This window comes from Arvicanthis niloticus, chromosome 2 (genome assembly GCF_011762505.2).
Source record: "Arvicanthis niloticus isolate mArvNil1 chromosome 2, mArvNil1.pat.X, whole genome shotgun sequence".
Lineage (NCBI taxonomy): Eukaryota > Metazoa > Chordata > Mammalia > Rodentia > Muridae > Arvicanthis > Arvicanthis niloticus.
In genome coordinates this window covers 118,014,301-118,038,595 of record NC_047659.1, presented here as the reverse complement: position 1 = coordinate 118,038,595, position 24,295 = coordinate 118,014,301, and positions in this window count along the sequence as shown.

Below are 24,295 nucleotides of genomic sequence, written 5' to 3'. Positions count from 1 at the left end.
GAGTCATGCCAGTGTCATGTAGAGTAATGGTGGAGACTACTGATGTATAAAGTCTAGGCCTTCCATCAGGCAGCTCAAGTAGGAGAAAAAAGTTTCTAGAATGAACCTTGATCAGTGTTCTCTCTTGCAGAGGCAGACAGTTTTAAAGATGCTCTGGCACTTTACCATGAGTGAAGAAGTGATCACACAGAACTATGGTGCTCAACCAGGCTATCTACAGTAAAACTTGAGAAATGTTCATCAAAATCTGGATATGTTCACAGGAGTCCCACACTTGGGACCATTGTTTCTCCAACATGAACATATAGGAGAGACCCACCATGTTCACCTACTACTTCTACCCACAAGCTCAACCCACCATCTCTACTGTATCCACATGATTTAAAACAAGGAATGGGTTTCTCCATTTTTCATCTTCTCTGTAAAGGAATCATATCCTCTTAAGAGTAGAGAGTAGGGAGACTCTGCTTCGAATTACTTCCCTCTTCAAACTTTCTTGTTCTAATTTTGCCATCTGTCTCCTCTGAATTTACCCACTGTCCACAGTCAGGCAGTCAACAGGATCTGAAGATTTCTTTAGTATTCTAGAGTGATAGATAGACGATAGATAGATAGATAGGGCATAATATCATCTCAAACACTACTGGAGCTCCACTTTGATCTACCATACCAATGAGTTGTTCTCAAAATTAGGTCTTAGATCAGTAGTATCAGAATATCTGGGAACTTAGGACAGGTTGACATTCTTAACCCCTCCTCAGACCTACTGGTTTAGGCCCACTAAAGAAGAAACCTACATGTTATATATTCATGAACATCACAGAATCCAATGTTTCTTCAGAGTGAGCATTCTCAGCTGACAGTTACTTTCTCATCTACCCACACTGCTTCCTAATACAGGCCCCGGAGTTACGTCTGAGTGCTTGCTCTGCTATGTTTTTTGCCCTGGCTGTGCTAGGATGTCAATCAGATTAGGCATACTAGGGACTCAGCACCTGTGGAGCAACTCTCACCTGGAAATAGACAGGAACTATCAAATAAAACCTCCATCTTCTTAAGACACAAGATGGCCCACTGAAGCATGCTCTGCTTTCTTCAACTTACTTTCTCAGAGATCGTCATTATAGCTAAGCCCCAGCTCTCCCAGAAGTAGTCTACTCATAAATAATTACTCTAGATACTCTTTCTCATCCCTGTCTCACGTATCCACCTTTTCCCACCAGGGATTCTTGGCATCATACTAAAATATACGCCTTGCTCCCACCCATTTCTCCCAGGGTCTGCTTCAGAGCCAATATAAGTAAGATGTTCTTCAAGCACAGAATATAATACTGATAGTCTAAGTGCTATTCCCTATCACTTTCTGAGCTGATAGGAAGCATGTGCAGAGACACTTTAAACTCTGGAATCTGAGCTGCAGAGATGAGGAACAGAGCCTGCTCAAGCCAAATTAGAAGTTGAGAAGAACTGGCTTTATGGTCCACTCTTGATTTCAAGTAAGAATCTCTTATCAGGGTGGATGCAAACGAGGACCAGACTCCTCTGGTTCAGGTTATTTATCGGGCTTCCTTTGCCTTTAGTGGGAGGTAAGCCATGATGATCTTATGTTTTACTGCAAGTGTGCAATGGGCCCTTTCACTGATGGGTATAGAAAATTAAAGGAAAAATGTCTTAGAGATTAAGAAGGATAACAAATGCATAATATTTCATAAGATTCAAGTTAAGGCAATATGTTATCTATGATTTTTAATGAACTGTCAGCCAGAAATAAAAATTGACAGCCTGAGTCATCTGCTGAAATAACCCAACATTTTTGCAATCTGTACGCATAGTTGCAGTTCTTAATTAGGAGAATTTCTAGATCATCAAGGGAGAATTTGATCTTCTTCAGCTGGGTTTTTATTATCAAGGATGTTTAGTATGTTTTCCTTTACAACATTTTGTTTATCAAAAAAGTCAGATAAATAGAACAACATTCAGGCTTATTTAAGGCAGGAAGGAAGTGAGAACAGTGAAGAAGAGGCACGGAGAAAGAAAATAGCTCCATGATATAAATGTATGTGTATCAAATGTTTTTATTGTTTTCACAGTTTCTTTTTAAAGTGTATCTTTCATCACAGGCTCTGAAGCAGCTACCGTTTGGTGCCTGCCACCCACTGGTGCTCACCACCTACACGTGTCAGCCATAGGTTCATCCTAAAGCACATAGACAGGATCGTGGATAGTTACTAGTCCTTGAGAGCTGTCGCTGTTGGTTAGACACACTTGCCTCAGCATCTCTGGATGAGTGTCAGGAGAGGAGCCTTCATCTACTGATTCCACACAGCCTGTCATCTCTACCTTTTCAGCAGGTAAAGGAAGCTACTCTAAGCAAGCATAGGGGTAAGGATGGAGCCCTTGCTCTTGTGTATTTCCCCCTCCTACGTCTATACTCTCAATAATCCACATGGAACTTGCTTAGGTTTTTGAGGTGCTTGTCTTTTGGAGATGAGAAACTGGTCCAGAGAGTGTGAGAGAGAAAAGAGAGAGATCAGAGGAATCAGAACTTTTCTCTGTGTTGAAATCTGACCTGTCAATAAGTCAAATGGCAAAGCAAGAGGAAGTCTCCAGCTCCTCCTTCTCTCTGGTTATTTTTCATATTTACTTTCCTTAGTGTATCCTGGTGGGGTTGAGACAAAACTAAAAGGTGAATAAACTTGTTCTTCACCAGGATGATTTCAGATTAACATTTAACCCAGAATGCGAGAGGCCTGGGAAATGACCATGATCTTTATGGTATCTCTACCCATCCAAGTATTTAGAACACTGTGTATTGAAAAGGACCTGCTGATGAGGTGGTTCCCTGAGGAATATGGGGACATGCATTTCTGCCGTTGAGATGGTTTCCAGTGCCTGATGGCAGCCAACTCAACTCTTGTTAATTTGGAGTCATGGTTGGTGTGAAGGACACTGCCCTGCATCCATTCCGCCACCACCATAGTGCTAGCTCATCCAGGAGGGGAGCTTCAAGCTTTGGTGGACCTTTGTTTCTTTAGTGATGATGACACACACAGCTCTGCTAGAAATCACTGATGCTGCCTCCTATTCATTGTTGCCATGTTGTCTCCAGTCCAAACTCTAATAGAGAAAAACATCCATAAGTCAGACACCACAATTAAATTTTTTGATATTACATTGGATGGGTAGATTAGATTTACCTAAGAGAGAAAGCATGTGAATTAATCTAAGGAGACATGAGTGACAGAAAGCCACCAATTTTGAGGCACAGCAGAAGCAGCTTATGCACTGTGGTTGCCACCTTGGGAATGTGCCTGGGGAGGATTCTTGCTGCTACATGATTGATCGATGGGGTTCTGGAAACTGTGTAGACCCAGGAGAAGTAAAGCTCACCATCGGGGATAAATCCTGTTACTCCATCTTCTCTCACTAAATTGAATCAAGTCCTATGACTCGAGAGGAGAACTTTCTCTATGCGTCTGTCTTAAATGAGGAGACATTCGACTCTGGGAATGCATCTTGGTAGAGTGTCACGAAGTTCAGTGGTATTACGCTTGGCAACTGGACGCCAACAAACTTCAGAACTGGACCTCAACCTAGAGGACACATAAGCAAACCTGAGGTGGAGATGGGGGTGCATGTGGTTATTTCGAGGTAGTCCCAAGGAACCAGATGGGAAGAAGTAGAGAAAAGGACATAGAGGGAAGTTAGCATCATCAGCCACTTGCAGTTGAAGGCACCTGAACTTGACCCAGGAGGGAAGAAAGGGTGAAACATGGATAGCTTCACTCGAAGAATGGGTACTTAACCATCAGATCCAGCTTTCATTGCCAGAGGCCATGTTATTACCATCTCTACAGGCTTATTGTACTCTCTATGTATCTCCCTCTCAGGATGTCCCTTGAAGGGATGAAAGAGAAGAGAAATGGCATCTATTTCTCATCTCTGTAAGCCTCTTGGACTGGCACTCATACTTCTAGTTTTTCCCAGATGCTCTCTTTTTTGAAAAGGTTGCTGCCTGAAGGGAAAAAAAAAACCCAAACATAAAATATAATCAAAGACAGATTTCAGAGCTTATAATGGTAATGACTTCCTCCGTGTCAGAAAAAGAAATTCAAACAAACAAACAAACAAACAAAAAAAGATAGCCCACATTGCGAATGAATCTCCATGTGCATTTTAAAGTCTGAAATCGACTGCTCAAGGCAGAGCACACAGGAGACTGGATATGAGAGGTTACATGAACCTGAGCTCACCAGTTCAACATTGACTTTCAAGAGAAAATGTGACTTGCCCAAGGAAAAGAATTATCCACATGGAGCTCATCTGCCTCAAGCAGTAACCTGAAGCCAGTGTCAGGGCGTGGGGAGGTGTCAGGGGCAGCCTTGCTTATACACTGAAGGCCTGAAATCAGCCATAAGCCTAAGTCAGCCTGCTAATACAAAGTCTTGGTCTCTATGAAAAAAACACTGTAACAGATAGCTATAAGATATTATAAACAGGCAGCTTTGGTGGAAATTTACCAGCCTGGATAAGAACAAGTAGTCATAGGTCTTGTGGACAGTCATAGACCTTGGGTAGCCTTGGTGGATAGTACCAACTTAGATAAGGACAAGTGAATCATAGGTGGAGTCATAGTGATCTGTCCCCTGAACCTTCACCCAGCCGATACTCTGTTCTGGAAGATATCTGCATGCCACCTGAACACCTACGCTCCTGCGTCATCCCCTTCCCCACATCCTGCCTCTATGTGCATATAACCCCTGTGTGAAAAAAGTAAAATCATCGGTTTGATCCGCCTATAGACGAGAACACAAAGATCAGCTGTTCTTTGTGTTCGACTGTGTCTCCCGTCCTCTCTTTCAGGTGACCTCCACAGACCCCTGTTCAATGCCCTGCTGGCTGGGGCAGGGAGGCATTTCAAAAGTAAGCCAGAGAGCAATGTGAGAAGCAGTTCACAGATGTGATGGTGGGAATTCTCAGTCAGAATGATAGCTGTGCACTCGTTAAACCCTCAGTTATTAGGAGGAAAGGGGCAGTAGGTGCTGAGTAGCTTCAGAAGACAAAGCCTAGTGGAATCTAGTGAAAGGGCTTCTGACTCTCAGGCTTCTGGTCAAGAAAGTGGTTCTTGATGATTCTTGGTTTGTCCCTGCTATAAACCTGTGTGGGTTTTTATACTTGGAAGCTTCACAGACTGCATTCTTTGCTATGGTTTCTTTTACTGCTTAATGGAGAGTAAGGAAAATGGGTGGTGCCCCCTGTGGATAGAAACTGACATTTCCCCTGGGAGAGAGCCACTACCTCATTGCCTTGCTTGGCATTACTATCTCCCTCTCAGGGCTCATCTCCCCAAAGGGTTGGGAGCAGTGTATTACAGGATCATCATAGGCCAGAGGGTATGACAACCGTGTTAGAGCCAACTTGTCCACAGCTGGAACAGTTTTTTTCCAAATAGTTCTGTGGAAGCCACTTGTAAAACACCATCCATCTTTCATAATTTGGGTTCCAGGAAGTTCTGGAGAGCCAGTAGGATGAAAAACAGCTGGAAAGTGGTGTACTAGTTTGCACCTGGCAACAGGATGGGTCAAATCTATTTTCACTTCTCAGACTCAGAAGACTTTAAAGCCAACACCCCTGCTTGGATGTCATTGTTGGATCACAACACAAATGACTAGCAGAACTTCAGGGATACAGCGTGTGAGGTAGCCTGTGACTGGGGAAACAGCTTGTTCAGGAAAACTACTGATGGCAAGTCAGAGTTCAAAGGCTGAAGGACATGGAATATGTTGCCCAGCAGCTGCAGAAAACACACAAATGAGAAGAAAGACCAACTGTTGTAGTAATTTTTTAAAAAGAGGCCACCGGTCATGCCGACTATCTAAGCTGCGGTGGCTCTGCTTAGCTCAGCTGCCATGCGCGCTGCTGCTAGAAACAGCCAGCAAGAAACACCAACCTTACCACCCATGAGACACCAGTCTGGGAGATGGCTCTGCCAATCTTCCACATTGTCTCTGCAAGGCTGGGCATTGCCCGGACCATCCCGCCATCCACGCAGCCCAGTAGAAAAATGAGACTCTAATGCTTAAAGAAAAGATTAATCAAAGGCTTATATATTTGGTAATGATCAATAACAAGATGACCTTACAATCAGAGGTATGTAACCCAATACCCAACCTAGACATACCAACTACCTTTGACTGCTACAGAGAAGTGAACATTAGCCTCCATGTCCCCCTCTCTCGTTCTCCATCTCTCCTTAGCTCCTCCTCTTCTTTCTCCTTCTCCTCTCCTTACTCCTCCTCTTCCTCTCCTGACTCCTCCCACCTTAGCTCCTTCTATAACCAACCTACTGCAGAGTTTCCTATCTTGGGGAAAGGGCTAGCCTATGGTATGGTTGTTTCTGAAACCTGTGATGTAACCTGCAGGCATTTTAAGAGAAGAGGAAAGCATCCAAACCAAAGGCAGTTCTCTGAAGGAACAACTTAGGAATGAATACAAAGAGACCTTGCTAAACAAGGGACAAGACACCAAATAGTATTAGGACACTCATGTAGTCTCCCCACATTACTCTATTTTGCTTTTGATCAACCTAAATAAGAAACAGAATTCTGTAGATAGAGTTTATGTGGGAATGAGTAGAATTTACAGACCTGGGAAATTGGGATGATCATAAGCCTCTCTGAGGTTATTGCAGAGGAAACTGTGTATGTGTTTGTGTGTCTGTGTGTTTGTGTATGTATGTGTGTGTATGTGTCTGTGTGTGTCTGTATGTGTCTGTGTGTGTTGTATGTGTGTACATGTTCATGTATGTGTGCACATGTGTGTGGAAGCCAGAGGTAGATAAATATTAGATGTCCTTCTCAATTACTTTCCACCTCATTTTTTGAGATACGGTCACTCACTGAACCTTGAGGTCACCAATTTGGCTAGGCAAGCTGGTCAGTGAGTTCCGAGGATCTGCCTGTCTCCATTTCCCAGTGCTAACACTACATGCATACACCACCAGGCATATTTATTTATTTTTTAACTTGGATTCCAGAGATCCAGACTCTGGTCCTTATGCTCTTAATATAAGAAATTCGCTGGTTGAGCAGTCTCTTTCCTTCCCACTGTAGGGGAAAGTCTGTAACATCCATAGAGAGAAGCAGCATAAGCTAGTCTCAGAAGCTCCTTGAAGCAAGGGGAGCTGGCTGATTCATGGAACGGGCTATTGACATGGAGATGTCTACCTAGAAACAGTTGTGGCTGCACAATTGAGATGCAGCAAGGACACTTTGGATGGAAGAGGTTTTTGTTAAACGCTGTGAGGTTAGTTGTGCTTGAGGGCAGTCCCCCTCATGGCCTCTTGACTCCATCTGATAAGTGTCTGACATGGGTAACCCAATTTTGGCACAGAAGACTTCCATGCCTGTGAACTGAACATGTAGCCTGCCCTTAATGAATAAGGAGATAAGAGATTTTTACAGCCAGAAATTTAAGACAAACTCTTTTTACAATGAATTTTATGATATCTCTATAGTGTTCAACACAGTGGTAGACACGATGTAACTTCACTATATGGGGCCAGAGCAGGCGAGGCCGGAGCAAGCTGGGCTAGAGTGACAGGGAGAAGGAGAGGGAAAAAGGAAACAAACAAACAAAAAAAATGTATGTTATCAAGTGACTGATCAACCAAAAGATAGATGTTCCCTTAAATGACGTTTATGGGGTAACTGGACAACCCAGGGGTGGGTGAGGGACAGTGAGAAGACAGAGACAGATGAATGGCCTTACATGGGAAATGACATAACACACTAAGTGCTGCACATTGTAAGATAAATTTCCGGCTATGGTACAGACACTTTGTGCCCTTTCATATGAAAAGGCGTCAAGATGCCCCATCTATGGGTGAGAATGCAGTGATATTGTTGCAGAAGTCCAATCTTTTAAGTCCAAGGAAGCAATTCTGGGAATATCCATAGGTGGCTAGTCTTTTTCACCATTAAAAGACAGTAAGACACTGGAGACGTTAATTGGACAAGTTAGTTGTGTCCCCAAAGTGAATGCTAAGCATGGTTGTGACTGAAGAATAGGAACTTTTTAAAAATAATAAGTCTTCAATCAATGGTGTCACCATCCAAGAAAGTTCAAGGTTGGCTGAAAAATACCTGGGATTCTCCTAAAAGGAACAAGACCAAAACATGGGAAAGCTAAAACAAAGAGAGCACAACCTTGTCTACCAAGAATACTTGTAGCAGGTGTTAGTGTGCCCTCTTAGAGTGACTAGACCTACCCAAGTTGAAGGTAACTACGTAGTGAAATATCAAGTACCTTCCAACAATCAGACACAACTGTACAAGTATAAAGAACCAATTTGCTGTCAACTCAAGTAGGTCCTTGAGTTTGTTCTCATGGGCAGGAGTAAGCTCTGACTGTGAGATGCATCCCAGTTTAGAAACATGAGGAATGCTGGGATCATGTGTCAGAATCAGGAAAATAGAGTTGCTTTCTTTCCATCGTGCAGGTTCCACAATGATCTATTTAAAGTTTCATTATTTCCCAATTCTCCAAGGTAAAGACTGCCTGACTTGTTTTTTCCTCACCTGAGTGTGATAGGAAGGGCCCGGTTATTAGGACCAGACAAAAACAGGGCAGAATCTCATTTTCCAAGACCTATTTACATCCGGGGTTTTGTAGGATTCAGAAGAGGACAATAGCCACGTTGTCTGGAATCCACACAGGCGGCAGGAAGCTGAATTGTGATGAACTCAGGAGGCCTTGTCCTGGCCGCAGCATCCTTCTGGGTCCTTGGATTTTCAGGAAAAGCTGTTCGCTATAGCCTAAGCATAGGGATTCCAGGAAGATTCTTTATTATAACAATGTTTGAAGCAGGGACTATGGTTCCACATTCCTAAGGGGAAATTCAGCATGAATGTATATTTCCTTAGAAATCCCAGGGGTTAGAGTAATTATAACCATAGGTAGGGCTGTGAGGCTATTTCCCCAGGAAGGCTGTAAGTTCCTACTGCAAGACTAGAGATCATAGTGCAACAGGCACAAGAGAAATGATGGACAGAAGTGGATGCAGCTGGCCTGAGCTGCTGCAGCAGTTACAGGTGCACAGGGGCTGGTTCTGTCTGCTTGGTCAATGCCAAGTAGGAGCTCCTAAACTCTGGTGTTGACTTAACTGATGGGCACAGAGGTTAAACAGCCAATGTCAGAGAGGAGAACATTGTAGAATAGGTAAATGGGAGCCTTGGCAAAGAACTGGGTGTCCAAAGATAATTAATGTTCCATTGCTCTGAGCAAAACATCTTTAGGGAGGAAGGGCCTGCTTGGACTCACAGCTTCTGGGGGTTTCATTCAATCATGGCAGGAAAGGTATGGGGGAGGGGCTCACATCTGGAAGGCAGAGACAAGTGGGAGAGGGTCCTCATATCAAAGTGAACCAGGAAGCAGAGAGAGTAGCAGGAATGTGCCATTAATTATAATGTTCAGAGTTCCACCCCTAGTGGAAAAACTACTTCCTCCAGCTATGCCCCACCTTCTAATGGTTCTGCAGCCATCTCAGACATTGACACCAGGTCAGCGAGAGGCATGAGTCTGAAGAGGTTCAAAGTGTGTGCAGCAACCTTTAGATGTACAGAATGTCCCAAAGAAGATAGAACTTAGACCTTTTATAAAGAACAAATGATATGAGAAAATACTGTTAATTTGATGTTTCCCCCAATCAATAGTCATACTGAACAAGTGAATGAAGAAGCAGATTTTGTTCAATCATTAATTAGAACATGGATCCATGTTCCTTTAATGGTGAATCTACATCTGTCACCTACATATTGTTCTGGCCAAGTCTTTTTGGTAGGACACTTCCTTCAAGTGTAATGGTAAATTGAAGAAAATCTTTTAGTCTTGTCCATGAGGAAAGAGTAGCAGAGTCTATTTGTCTTAAAATATGATGTTTAGTATCTACGTCGCAAGTCCTAGAGTCTTATCTAAAGACAGATACAAACTAACAAAGCAGCTACCGTTTACCAGTGTTGATCTTTCAACCCAGATTTCTCAGTGAGGCTAAAAGGATCCCATTCTTTGGTGCCTTAACTTGCCTTTTCCCCTGCTGGAAAGGATATTTCTCACATCTTTTCCTTTGGGTCACCTGAGAGACCAGTGCTCTATGAAGCTAGGCACTGTGAATAATTCCAAGAATACAGCTACACGTGCACAGCATGCCACCTTCTTGTCCTTTCTGTTCATGCTCCCTGGTGGATCCCCTCAACTCTCATTCTTGTAGATCTTGCCAGAAGCCCATCTGGTCCCGCAGCCTTACTTAGTCTTTCACTTGTGGTAAGGGCTCTGTTATACTGATTTTTTTGGTGGACACAACAGAAATAATCTGTTTCCAGCATGCATTGTGAAATCCATTTCCCACAGCCCCATGAAAATTGTCCCCAATTATACCTCTTTGGATATCAGACTTGAAACGGTTCATGGGCTCCTTATTACTTCCTGGCTTTGGTTTTTAATTGACCTTGAGGGGTTGCTGTGGGAATAGGAAAGGCCTATGTGAGCAGGCAGAAGCCATGTTCTCTCACTGGTGTGGTTTCCCTCCAATGTATTCTGCCAACAGTAGATGATACCATTAATTTAAGCCTTTCATATTCCCTTTATTTGATCTAATGAGATTCCTACCATTTTTCTTGAGTGAGTACTTGGGAGGGGGTATAACACTCTCTAACAGGGAAATGAAGTTGGCCATGACCTCTGTTGAGCCTCAAGCACATAAAATCTAATTTTCAGTTTGAAGTCAGAATGGGAAAGACAAGACAGTTTCTGCTTACAAAATTAACTCACACACTTCACCAGCACTGTATCTCATTCCTCTATGTTACAGCATCCCCTAACCATGGGGACAAAGAAGCTTCCCAACTAGATTGTACCTTGTTTTGTTTATCGAGAGATGCCTTACAACATGCATAATAGCTTCTTCAATCCTGTCAGTAATCAGAAGGCTATGGAATAAAGTTGGCTACTTAATTTTGATTACCAAAGAATATTTGGCATTTACTACAACACAGGATGACATCATTTCCTGACACAGGGACATCCAGTCTCTTGTTGTGCATAATGAACCCAAGGTGTATTATTGACACAAACCAGATGACACAAAGGCTAAAGGCAAAGTCCTTACTCAGAACTTTCCAGTCCTGATTCTGTCTATCTTTAGCACTGACCCTTTGTGCCCAAGCCACAGTGACTCTGTAGGTGCCTCTTATGATGTTTGCATAGATTGTTAATTAGTCACAGGCTCATTAAAAGCCCTCCCCCAACTAAAATTGAGAGTCGGACCTGAGAACTTTGGTTTTATCTCATGGTGTGTTACTATTGTTGTTGTAGTTGTTGTTTTAACCCATAGAGTAGGCTAGTCAGGCCTAAGAGGTTCAGTCAGGTTTAGATGCTACATATTTTAGATGCAGAAGATATCAGCTCACTTCCTCCATGTCTGTGGCGATAACTCATTCCCCTTCCTTCATTTACTTCGTTCACTTCCTGTATTCAACTGTTTCCCACCACAGGGCCTTTGCACACACTGCTCCCTCTACTTGGACTGCCACTCCTAGTCTTGGTATGGCTAAGCCCTCTCAATTTCAGGCCTCATTCTACATAGAACTTACCACTGAGAGAGACCTTTCTCTGTCATCTACTGAAAGGAGCCTGTCCCTGTCTGTTCATGCCTCTGCTCGGCTCACTCTGTCTGCTTAGCATCTTGCTTCCACTCTCAAGTTTCTGGCAGTGGTTACAGTATTTCTTGAAAGAATTAGGGAAGAACACAGAAATGAGTAGATGGGCAAGAGAATGAGTAAATGGCTGAAGGGACGGAGATGAAGAAGGAAAAAGAAAGGAAAGAACAAAAGGAGGTAAGGAGGGAGGGAGGAAAAAGGAAGGAGAGGAAGGAAGGAAGGAAGGAAGGAAGGAAGAAAGAAGGAAGTATGAAAGAAGAAGGAAGGAAGGAAGGAAGGAAGGAAGGAAGGAAAGGAGGGAGGGAGGGAGGGAGGGGAAAGAACTATTTGCATAGTATTCACATAGACAGTTAGAGATTATTAACATACATGGGGAGAAGCTGGCCCTGCAATTCATCAGCCATGAGGTGTTGTAGGTGTCTGTGGAGGGAACAGGCAAGGGTGATGCTTTCCATGACCTTGCTCTTCACCATCTGCAGTAGTCCAGAGAGATGGGCACAAGGTCATGAGAACAGGAGATCTGGCCCTGTCCATCACTAGCTGTGGCACTTGAGAGAATGGGCCCTGCACCTTGCCTGGGCAAAATGAAGGCACCGGCCTGGATGGGGAAGGGACGGGTGTGAGAGTAGGGAAAATGGCCAGCCCTTCACCAGCTGTAGAGTTTTGGAAAGTGAGCCCAGCACCTGGACTGGGCAGCACAATGAGCTGGCTCTGGTGGTGTAGGTGTAAGTGAGCTGGCCCAGAAAATAGGAGAACAGGAGAGCTGATCACAGTGGTGGCATTACGAGGGCTAGCCAGGGCGGTACTGTCAAGTTTGCCCTGATGGTTCAGATAAGGGAAAGCTGGCAGACTGAGCAGCTCAGCTACCACCTAGCCCAAGATCCAGGGATTTGAGTTGGCCCATCACAAAATTTACACCATCTGTGAACTGTTGGAGCACCTGAAAGGGCCAGTTCTGCTGATCCAAAGCTGCAGGAGCTCCATGACACAGGGCAACAACAGGATAGCCAGGAGGAGTTCTGATGAATATCCAATATTCATGGTGTGGCAGAAGCAAATGCCTCAAACCAGACCAATAACTCACTGCAATGATCATTTGCAAGTGAAGATGTGTGGACAGAGGGGTATACGGTGGGACACACTGTGACTCACTACAGTTTCCACAATGAGATGTTTTTTATGCTTAGCTTAGTTTTGGTTTTTTCTGTTGTTGTTGTTGTTGTTGTTTTACTTTCTTTATGAGGGGATGTTGCAAGGCCAGAGGGCTCATACAAGGAGACAGGGAGATGTGTCAGAGCAAGGGGCATGATGTGATATTCACAAAGAATCAATAAAAAAATTTTAAAAACATACCAAAAAAAAGTACAGAGGGAGACGTATATAGGTCATAAGCAAATAGAACCTGCCTTATATAAGGAACTTGAGCATCTACAGATGGTGGTATTTATTATGAGGTTCCAGAATCAGTTCCCCATGACACTGAGAGACAATTATGCATGGTTTTTGTATCAGAAAGTAGAACTGGCACACCTCCAACATTAAAGGTGCTACCAACACACTCTTACCTTCCTTTTAAAAATTCCTCTGCACTGATTCCAAGTCGCACCTACTGAAGTCCCAGAAAGCAATATGTCTTCTCAAAGGAATGTTTTGTTTAAAAAAATATTGAAAGGATGTGTTCCTTATTTGAACGTCAGACACCATCTTTGTCCTGCGTGATCATGGATGTATGTAGTCCAAGGACGCACTAACATCTAGACCATCAGCAGGAATATAAGAAGTGGTATCCAAGGATGGGGGCCCAGGATAAGTTAATGTTGATAACAGGGATGCAGAACTGTCCTATAAAATGTAAAATACTCAAATACTTGGTCAATTTTCATGTTCTTTGTGTGCTGAGAAGCAACCACGGCCAGGGTTAGTTTCAGTGATAGCATTTTGTAAATGTGATCACCTTGTTATGGCTCCTATACTATCCCCAAGCCAAGCTTTTCATTTAGCTGAATCTTTCTTTCCATGTGGCAGTGATGCCCACACTTGATACCCACACTTGGGTACAGGAAATGCTGCCATGAATTTTAATGATATCCACTACTCAAGAAGCCACTATTCCTGCTTAATGGGCATCTGAGTGACACTGAAATGACTTTATCAGTCTCAGCAATAAGAAATTCTTATTCTTATCTGCCCCGATGTGCCTCTGAGAGTGGACCCTGAGGACACAGTTGGGTGCTATAAAAATCCTCACACTTTAAGCCTTGATAAGATTATTGAGCTATGAAGACATAAGGGTCACATCGCTGTCACTCCAGAGATCTGCAAAACACAAGCTTGGAGTGGGGTCAGGCTAATCGCTGTCTGTAGGAGGAGCTAAGGTGGGAGGAGTAAGGAGAGGAAGAAGAGGGGTAAAGGGAGGAAGAAGAGGAAAAGGAAGAGCTAGGAGAGAGCTGAGAGAAGACACAGAGGTGAACATGGAGTCAGATGTTCACATGTCTCCGCCAGTCAAAGGTAGTTGGTATATCTAGGTTGGGTATTGGGTCACACTTCTGATTGCATGGGCATTTTGTTATTGATTATTAACAAATATATAAAGCCTTTGGATAATATAAGCATTAGAGTCACATTTTTCTACTGGGCCTGCGTGGTTGGCGGGATGGTCTGGGCAATGCCCAGCCTTGCAGAGACAGTGTGGAAGATTGGCAGAGCCATCTCCCACGCTGGCGTCTCGTGGGTGGAAGGGTTGGTGTTTCTGGTGGGCCGTTTCTAACTGCAGCGCCCACATGGCTTCTGGCCGTGCAACATGGCACCTGAGCTAGGCAGAGCTGTCGCTTTTTAAAATAAGTACTACAACAGCTGTCTTTGGAGTGAATTTTAATCTTTTTTGTTTGTTTGTTTGTATTTGTTTTTTTTTTTCGAGACAGGGTTTCTTTGTGTAGTCCTGGCTGTCCTGGAACTCACTCTGTAGACCAGGCTGGCCTCAAACTCAGAAATCCCAGAAATCCACCTGTCTCTGCATCCCAAGTGCTGGGATTAAAGGCATGCGCCACCACTGCCCTGTGTGAATTTTAATCTTTTCTCTCTGTTTTTACCCACATCCTTCAGCTTTACCATGGTATAATGATCAGGTAAAAATGTGATATAAGTGAGGGATACAGTTTTATAATCTGATCTACACATGTATTGGGAGATGATTTGAGTGGAGTGAATGCATTCATACCTGTTATGCTTCACATGCCCCAACTGAGGGTGAAGGGTCTGGGGAGAGAGGGAGGGAGCAGTGGATACTTAAAGCCTACATTATTAGAAGATGGCAGATATGTATTATAGTCACCATACTGCACTTTAGATCTCCAGTATTTATCCATCTTGATCCTTTGATCTCCTATTGTTCTTCATTCTAAACTTCTGGTGGCTACTATTCTAGTCTCTAAATAATTCTACTTTTTCAAGGCTCCACATACGACAGAGAACATATGTGATCAGTCAGTCTTCTTGGATTTCATTTCTTTTTTTTACTTACATGATGTTCTCCAGGTTCATTTATGGTAGCCAAAAGACACAATTTCCATCAAAAAAAAAAAAAAAAAAAAAGCTGACTGACACCTCTTGTACATGCACACACATAATAGTGCCTTTAAGCACCCTTCTGTTAATGGACACTGGCTTGCTCCCTTACCTTGACTTTGGAAACAATGCCTTAATGAATGTAAGAATGCACTAACTCCTGACATGCTGATTTTGTTTCCGTAAGTGTATAACCAAATGTGGGGGAGCTGCATGATACAAAAGTTCTTTTTTAGTTTTCTGAGGAATCACCATACCGCTTTCCATAATGGCTGAACTATGCTACATTCCTACTGAAGTGTAGGGGAGTCGGTTCCTTAGCCAACGTTTGTTACTCTTTAACTTTGTGGTGGATAACTCTCCTAAAATGTTACTCTTTGACCACTTTTCTTCCTTTCTTTCTTTCTCCCCTCCTTCCTTCCTTCCATTCTTCCTTCTTCCTTCTTCCTTCCTTCCTTCCTTCCTTCCTTCCTTCCTCCCTCCCTCCCTCCCTCCCTCCCTCCCTCCCCCTCTCTCTCTCTCTCTCTCTCTCTCTCTCTCTCTCTCTTTCTTTCTTTCTTTCTTTCTTTCTTTCTTTCTGCTTTCTTTCTCTTTCCATTTTTAAATTCTCTGTGTGAGTTTGCTATTCAGGTGTATGACTTCTTTACATATTTCAGACAGTAATCCCTTGTTTAATATGCTTTGCCCAATCTGTAGGTTGATTTTTCATTTCCCTAGTATTTGCTTGATATAGCCCTACATGCTTGCTTTTTTCCTCCCTAAATTTTTTAAATTAAGAGGGGAAAAAGACATTGCTAAAAACAACATATGAACAGAAGATTTTTTCTTCCAGTTTGTTCATCGCTTTATAATTTTAACTTTTAATGCTTAACAGGCTGATCAGGTTTTGGGTAACCTCGACATGTTCCCTGAGACAATGATCCACTTCCATTACTCTAGCAAAGAATGTTCCATTGTTTCAGGGACATTTCCTGTTATATGTTCATGACACCTTTGTCAAAAACTAGATCAGCTTGTATGCGTGAGTTCATTTGGGGTTCTTCGTTTCATTCGTTTGGCTATTACATCCATCTTATACATTTCTAAACTGTACTGATATGCATAGCTCTACTATGGGATTTGAAATCACAAAGTTCGATGCCCTTTTATTTCTTGCTCTAAATTCTTTGGCCATTTGTGTGTTTTGTGTGGTTTTACACAAGTTTTAGGATTGCTTTTCTAGTTCTTTGAAAAATGTCATTTAAATTTCATATAGATTACGTTTAGCTTACTGCCTGGTTTGGGGACATTTGGTGAATATAATTCTTCTGATTCACGAACACAGAATATATTTAGGTATATTTGTGTCTTGTGCAATGTTTTAGAATTTTATGTTTATATTTCATATCCTTGATTAACTTTTTCCCAAAGGGTTTTAAGTAACTATAAATAGGATTGTTTTCTTGATTTCTTTTTTTTTTTTTAAATCTCATCAATAGTGTGGTGAAACACTTCAAATTTTGTATATAGATCATGTATCATGAAACATCATTGAACTTCATCTGTTCTAAGTTTTCTGGTGGTGTTCTTAGAATTTTTCTGTATAAAGCCATATTATCTCCACATATACAGTTTTATTTCTTTCAAGTTTTGTTTTTTCCCATAGTTTTAAGACATTTGTTACAGCAGAAACATACCTCTTATGACCCAAATCCACACTGGTTTTCTAGGAAATCAAAATACCAGATTAAAGGTATAAATAATGAGTTGACTTTCACACAACTTTGCAGCCTGCAAAGTCCAAGCATGGAGACCCTGCTGTGCTCACATCTCTTACATCCACTGGCATGCAGATGGCCACCATCCTCCTGTGTCTTCACAAGGTCTTTTATCTATGTGTCTGTGTCATAATCATTTTTACAAGAATACTGGTTGTGGTGGTTTGAATAAAAAATGGCCCCCATAGGCTCATAGAGAACAGCATTATTAGGAGGTGTGGCTTCATTGGAGTAGCCTAAGATAGAAGCTGGTATTAGGGACTGGGATATTGCTATTGGTGTTGTACCATGGTTTTGTTTGGAGGAATGTGGACTTTGGGACTATGGATTAGAAAAGCAGTTTAATGCTTTAAGTGAGGCTTAATGGACCCTACTAGTAGGAGCATGGAAGACAGTAGGCCCCCAGGGTTATTTTAACTGTGCTCAAGAGGTTTCAGAGGTGGATATTTGTATGTGGCCTAGATATTCTTCTTGTGATATTTTGGTTAAGAATGGGGCTGCTTTTTGTTCTTGTTCAAAAAATCTGCCTGGGGCCAAATTGAAATACAGAAAATTTATAATTTGAGGAGAAAAGGGGCACCAGGAAGTGAAATAGATCTCAGGAGAAAACAGATTAAAGCAAACTTGATGTTAAATGTCATAAAGGGAGTGAGAGCTCAGGGCAAGACCACACCCAGCTAAGCTTCCAGTTTGTGAAAAAACTGAAAAAAAGTTTAGGGCCAGGTGTGGTGCATACCTTTAATCCCAGCACTCTGGTGGCAGAGACAGGTAGAGTTTGAGACCAGCCTGGTCTACAGAGTGAGTTTCAGGACAGCCAGGCCTCAGGGACTTTTGAAGGAAGCCATAGAAGTGACTTTTGAAGTTGCCCCAATGCAATTTTGCATGATGATATGGCTACCAGCCTATGGGTGCCAAGGAATGAAATGTGGTGGTTTGATTGAACCAAGACTGGTAAGTGCCCACTGGCCTCACTCAAATGTGAGTTTCATGCTGAAAACAAAATTTATCTCAAATCCATTCAATTGCACATGCCTACATATGGTGAACTTTAAAATATAAATGTAATTTCATGAGTCATACCATGGATATTACACAGTGCCTAAACTCTCACTGGTAGAAAATCCTTTTGCTTTAAACATCAAATTGTTAGTCTTACTAAATGCTAATGAAATTGGGAATATGTAGTTATGTGTAGACACTCCTATACTTGTTTACACTATAGTTTCCAAAGTGCTCGCCCACATTTTTCTCTAATCCTCTAGGATTACAGCTTGCATTTATTAGAGAGGTAATGTTCTGTTGCCTAGGTTACACACTGCACAAGGAACTCTGACTGAGAGCTTTTCACTGTTAGTGCTCATTGTATTATGCAGGGCTGTTTCTCTTTTAAAAAATGGAAATGCCAATTTTATATACATAATTTAATTTAAATCTCAAATCAAACCACAGAAGCCATTTCTTCCACTTATAAAGGAAAAGCCAACCCAGAGGGTACTATGTCTCTTCCCTTTGGTACTATGACTCATTAAGGGTGGCTTAGAGTTTGACAGTGGTCCTCTGATCTAATTTACAGGTATCTTACCCAACTCTCTGTCTCTGTCTCTCTCTCTGTCTCTCTCTCTCTCGCTCTCTCTCTCTCTCTCTCTCTCTCTCTCTCTCTCTCTGTGTGTGTGTGTGTGTGTGTGTAAATATAAATTCGATAAACACTTCAGAAAATTATTTCAAAATGCTGCAATTAATTCAAGGCATTAACTAAACCTGGAAGTGCCCATTCCTGGAGCACAAGAAGAAAGGGTATATGGTTAATAGCATGCTGGGGAGGAGATGGGTACACTAGTTGGTGCCAAGGAGGCCTAAACATCCCTTCCTATTCAATCCATGGCTTTGTGCTGAGCTACATAGCTCTGGTTATGCGCTCCCACAAGATCCAGTGAGACTTCCTCCAATGGCATATGTCCTATCAAGGCTATGCTACATATCTTCTAATGTCCTGGATTCAATGGCAGTTGTCTGTATGACTCTCCTAGCACTGCTATGACAAGCACCAAGAAGTGTTGAAAATAATAGAAACATTACATTCTGAAGCTCAGAAGTCTGGGTCAAGGTAGGTAACCAGATCCATTCTCTCTGACAGCGCTAGGAGAGAATCCTGAGTATCCAGCTTTTGTTTTAATTAAAAGAAATTTAAAAGTGTGTGTATTTATGTATGCATATATAAGCATGCATGCAAGCTTATTACCTATGTGGACACACATGGAGGCCAGAGGCTGACATTGGGAAGTCTTTCCTTGATTACTTCTTCACTGTAGTTATTGAGACAGGGTCTCTTACTGTACCTGAAGTTTGCTATTACTGCTAGGCTGGCTGGCCAGAGGCTCCCTAGGACCTGTCTGTCTCTCTGCCCTAGCTCATAGGTTTTCTGACACTTGTGCCTGGATTTTATGTGGGTTTTGAGAAGTTCAACTCAGATCCTTATGTTTGCACAGCAAAACTTTTACCAATTGAGCCATCTTCCCAGCCTGAGTCTCTAACTTCTAATGGTTGCTGCTATACCTGGTGTTTTTTTTTGGCTTGTAAATCCATCACTTCAATCCTAGGGCCTCCTATTGTCTCTGAGTTTTCACAGTGTCATCCCTGTGTGTCTGGGGTTTTTTTTTTTTTTTTTGTCCAAACTTCTCTTTTGTAAAGGTATGAGTCATACTGGATTAGGACTCATATTGACAATCTGATTTTTACTATATTTTTCTGTAATAATCCTGTTTTCAGAGAGGATCACTTTTTGAAGTTCTGGGATTAAGACCTCAACAAATCATTTGAGGCTCCTTCCTTGGCCTACATGTCAGTCAATGGTTTTAACTTAGCCCTATTGTAAACCTGAAATTCAAACAGAAAGCCAAGATCTTGATTCAAGAAGCACAAAAAAAAAAAATAAGAGTGAAATTGGCAGCTATCATGAAGTGAACTACACTTGCTATTTTACACCTCATTGTTTGCAAGTACTCGCTGCTGTGTCTCTGTCCACAAAATGAAAAATGACATAATTCATACAGTATCAGAAGAGTAACCAATTACTGTTTATAACATCCCTCCGTGTGTAAATTCAGGAAAAGGAGTAATTATTCCAGATGCACCACAAGACTGCTGCCCAAGGTCACAAAGTGAGCTTGAGGTAGAGCTGGTAGAAGTAGGTTCCAGTCTGTCTCCAGTTCTTTCAGTATGTCACATTGCTATTGAATGACCACTGTCCAGTAAGGCCAGAGGAGGCACCTGCCTGTCCTATGAGTCTGAGTACTTGCCTGTGCAAGTTTATTTCTGATTTCACCTGACACATTTTCTACTGCCTTCTTGATTCCCGACCTGCATTACGTCACCAGTGCTGGCCTCTTTATGACCTTCGGAATACCTGCTTATGTTCTTCTCTTGAGTGTCTACACTAGATAGTACTGCCTACCTGGACATGGGAACAAGCCTAGCTGCTGACCATACCCATCATCGGGACCAGGCATGTGCCATTCTATCACAGTATATAATATAGTGTGCATGTGGCACACAGTAGGGCTTGATATAAGGCATTTCCCAAAGGCCAATGCTGCTGCTGTAACAGGCTGTAGTGTATTCATTCTTTAAAAAAATATTGTTTTTATTAGTTTAAATCATCTGTACATATGTATAGGTATGTGCATATGAGTGCAGGTACTATGGAGATCAGAGGTGTTGGATTGCACTAAGGTAAAGTTATAGACATTTGTGAGCTAGCTGATGTGTGTGCTAGAAACCTAACTCAGATTCTCCGCAAGAACAGTACATGCTCTTAGTCTCCTAGCTCTCCAGTCCCTAAATTAGCCATGTCTGATATGTAATTTAATCAAACCCCATGCAATTTTTAATTCTGTAATTTGTGCAGGTGTATCTGTGGTGGGACAGTCCTGTGTTCACTCTACACACAGTAGGTAGGCCCTTATGCTGAACCATGCCCAGTGCTGTGTCAGCACTGCAGGAGACACACCTTCTGCTACATTTTGAAAGATAAGATTCCTATAAGTCCAAAGCCACTTAGCTACCTCACTCTTGCACCTCCGTCTAACATGTGTGGTTAGCGGTTGAATTGCTTTCTATTGTGGAGCCCGAAGGCCACACTACCGGGACCTCCTGAAGGAAGCTTGTGGAGACTATAATCGATTCAATTGCAAGAGGGTTTTATTGGACCAATGCATTGGAGCTGTTCACTCATGCAGGAGAAGAAGCTGCCATGAGAGCACTAGAGCAGAAGCTATATACCGTTTGAGCAAGGCAGGTTTTTTTTAGTGATAAATGGTTGGTTGGCATTGGTGGGATGTTGGAGACCTTCTAAGGGGGAGCTATCTGCTGCTAGACAGCTCCATGCGTTCGATAACCCGTGTTTTTTCTTAGAACCGTGTTTCTACACCCTTCTTGAGAAGGGTGGGGTCCTGTGGTTTTTCTTGGGACTCTGTGGCCTCACCCTTCTGGGAAGGGAGGGGTTAATTTTCCATTGCTATGGACTTTATATGACATGGGCCTTACACTATTTCTCTACAGTTCTCCTATACCACTGATTTTGTCCTTAATGATAATGCCCTCAGAAGCTGGATTAGAGACACAAGCTATCTAACTCTCATATCTGGGTATTTTCAAACGATGTGTGCCACTTAGCTTTGAAAAGAGTATGCTGCTTTGATTAGAAGTGATCTAAGTTTAGGGACATTGTCCCAGCTGAACTGCACAAGCGAACTATTATCACATCATGGCCTTGCACCAGCCTCTTCCTTAGTCCAGGTTCCTGGCCATCTGAAGCTCCTAGGTGATGACTTTGTGTCTGATCTTCCCTCCCAGGCCTGTGGGCAGAAGAAGAGAAGCTCACTGGTCCCTGAGCATCATCTCTGCTCACTAGATAGGGTGATAAGATCCCTCCTTCCCTGATCCAGGAAGAGTGGAGTGGGATAGAATATGGGATCAGGTAGGAGGATGGAAAGGACAGGAACCAATGAAACAGGAGTCAGAAGAGCAAGGGCTCAATGTGGGGAGTAAAGCCTGGAGTGGGAACGTTTGAAAGGGAGAGAGGGAATATATTTCAGCTGACTCTGTGTCTTCCAGATCCAGAGCCCAGCTCTGGTGTGTCTCCTGCAGTGCTGACACAGCACTGGGCATGGTTCAGCATAAGGGCCTACCTACTGTGTGTAGAGTGAACACAGGCCTATCAACAGGCTCCTGGGGTAGTGATTTTCAAGTGTGTGTCTAGTTATTTCAGGGGTATTGGTATATTTACTGACTTCACAGGTACTGAAAGTATCTCCAAGGTCGTATACTCCTCTATAAAGCAGGCTTCAGGTGGCATCCCCTTACATGTGAACACTGATGTAGACAAGAAAGAATTTTGATGGAAAGTAGCATCCAACGCAGACCACATCTCGGCCCCATTTACAAGGCAGAATTTTCCATTTCTGGATAATCCATAATAAGAGATGTTTCTTTGTCTGCCTTCCCTTCTGTGGTTGTGTGTTGGTAACTGGATAAACAGATAATGTGTTGGTGCTTGATGTGGAAAGAGCATTTTCCATCATCTCATGGAGACTTTGAAAAGATGGTGAGCAGGCTGCTATAGAGATAAGCCACGTTACCCTAGGTAACAGAGCAAGGATAACTTCTCTTTGCAGGTCTGTAGCACAGCCTATAAAATCAAAGCAAAATAAAATGTTGACCCTTCTATGTGTAGCTTCTAGCTTTTGTAAATTGCTTATTTTGGCTTTTAAAGGCCATTCCAATGAGAGGGAGGCATACTTTCATTGTGTTTTCTCAAAAGAAAGTAATATCTCAGTTTATAGTGTGTGGTTCTTGTTTTACTGTACATGAGGCCAAATGGATATGTGGTTTGCCCACAAAGAAAGCAGGACCAAGCCACAAGGATAAACTTACAGCATCAGGACAAAGGAGGAAAAAAATTTAAAAAGCCCAGCAGCTTGAGGCTGGGAGAAGTCTTCTGAATAAACAAAGTCCTGTTGATTCTTAGAATGCGGCTCTCCACTTTCTCCTAACTGCAAGGAATGAGCTAAATTTATCAACCCTGGAAGCCATACTGTGAGACTTTAAGTTTACTGCCAATAAAGACTACCTTGTTAGGGAGAATTTTCTGTGTCTTCGTTATTGACCTTGACATTAGTAAGAGAATGGCTATCATTATTTGTACAGTATATGGAAGCCAAAGAAAAAAATTTCTCTCTTAAAGAAGCCAGCTATAAGGCCTGTGTTTGATTGTTTGTTTGTTTTTTTTTAAAGAAATGTTGGCCCCTTTAGCTTGCAGAGTCTGAGTGCACTTGGATTCCTACGCTGGAAATCATAACCAAGAGTGGCTGATACTGAGATGTTGGGATTCACTTGGAGAAAGGGGATTTATTTTTTCCTGAAGAGGAAGCGTGACTTCTGTGGGCCCTTCACCCATATAAGCCTCAGCCGTCTGTGTGTAGGATAAAGAGCCTTTCTTGTTTAACTCTTTTAATCAACATGGGCAATGAGTCTAAAGCTGATACCATGTAAACACAATTTATAAAGTATTGATTGGCTTCAAGTAGACTCTAAAAGTTCTCGGGCTGGTTAAGGCAGATGCTTGCAGAATGTGTAGCTTGGGCAATTTGGAAGATAATTCAAACCACTGAATTTCTTGGTTTTCTTTCTGCGGCTGGCTGGCTGGCTTCACAATCTCAGTAATTCTTAGAGCTGGCACGGCTCCCTTGTGGTGCTCTCATGCAAGCTGAAGTGTGGGCAATTTCTTCCCAGTGGTTCATTTCACTACAGGAGTAAAAAGTTTTTAACATCATAGGCTTTCCTTCAAGTCTTAGATCTTCACAAAGTAAAAAGAAAAATATACTTACTGGAGGACAGACAGTACTGAATTCAGTGAGAAAGAACCTGAGTGGTTTGGTTTTAAGACAGAAACCATAAGAGGGTGTCCAGTCCTGCAAAGCCCCACCTTTCTGTCTTAACTTCCACCAGCCTTGTGAAATGGTAGCTTTCTGATGCTTCAAACTCCCCCTTTAAATTTACACACACACACACACACACACACACGTGTGTGTGTGTGCACCTGTGCATGTGTGTATATGTATATATTTTTTCTTTACTCCTTTACTTTTTACTAAAATTGTATGTTTTTCTTTATTCTTTCAAAAGTCAACCCATGTGTTTGAACACCAGAAACTAATGACTTCCTTCAGCCTTCCTTTATTCTATATTTTGCTGAAAAATAAC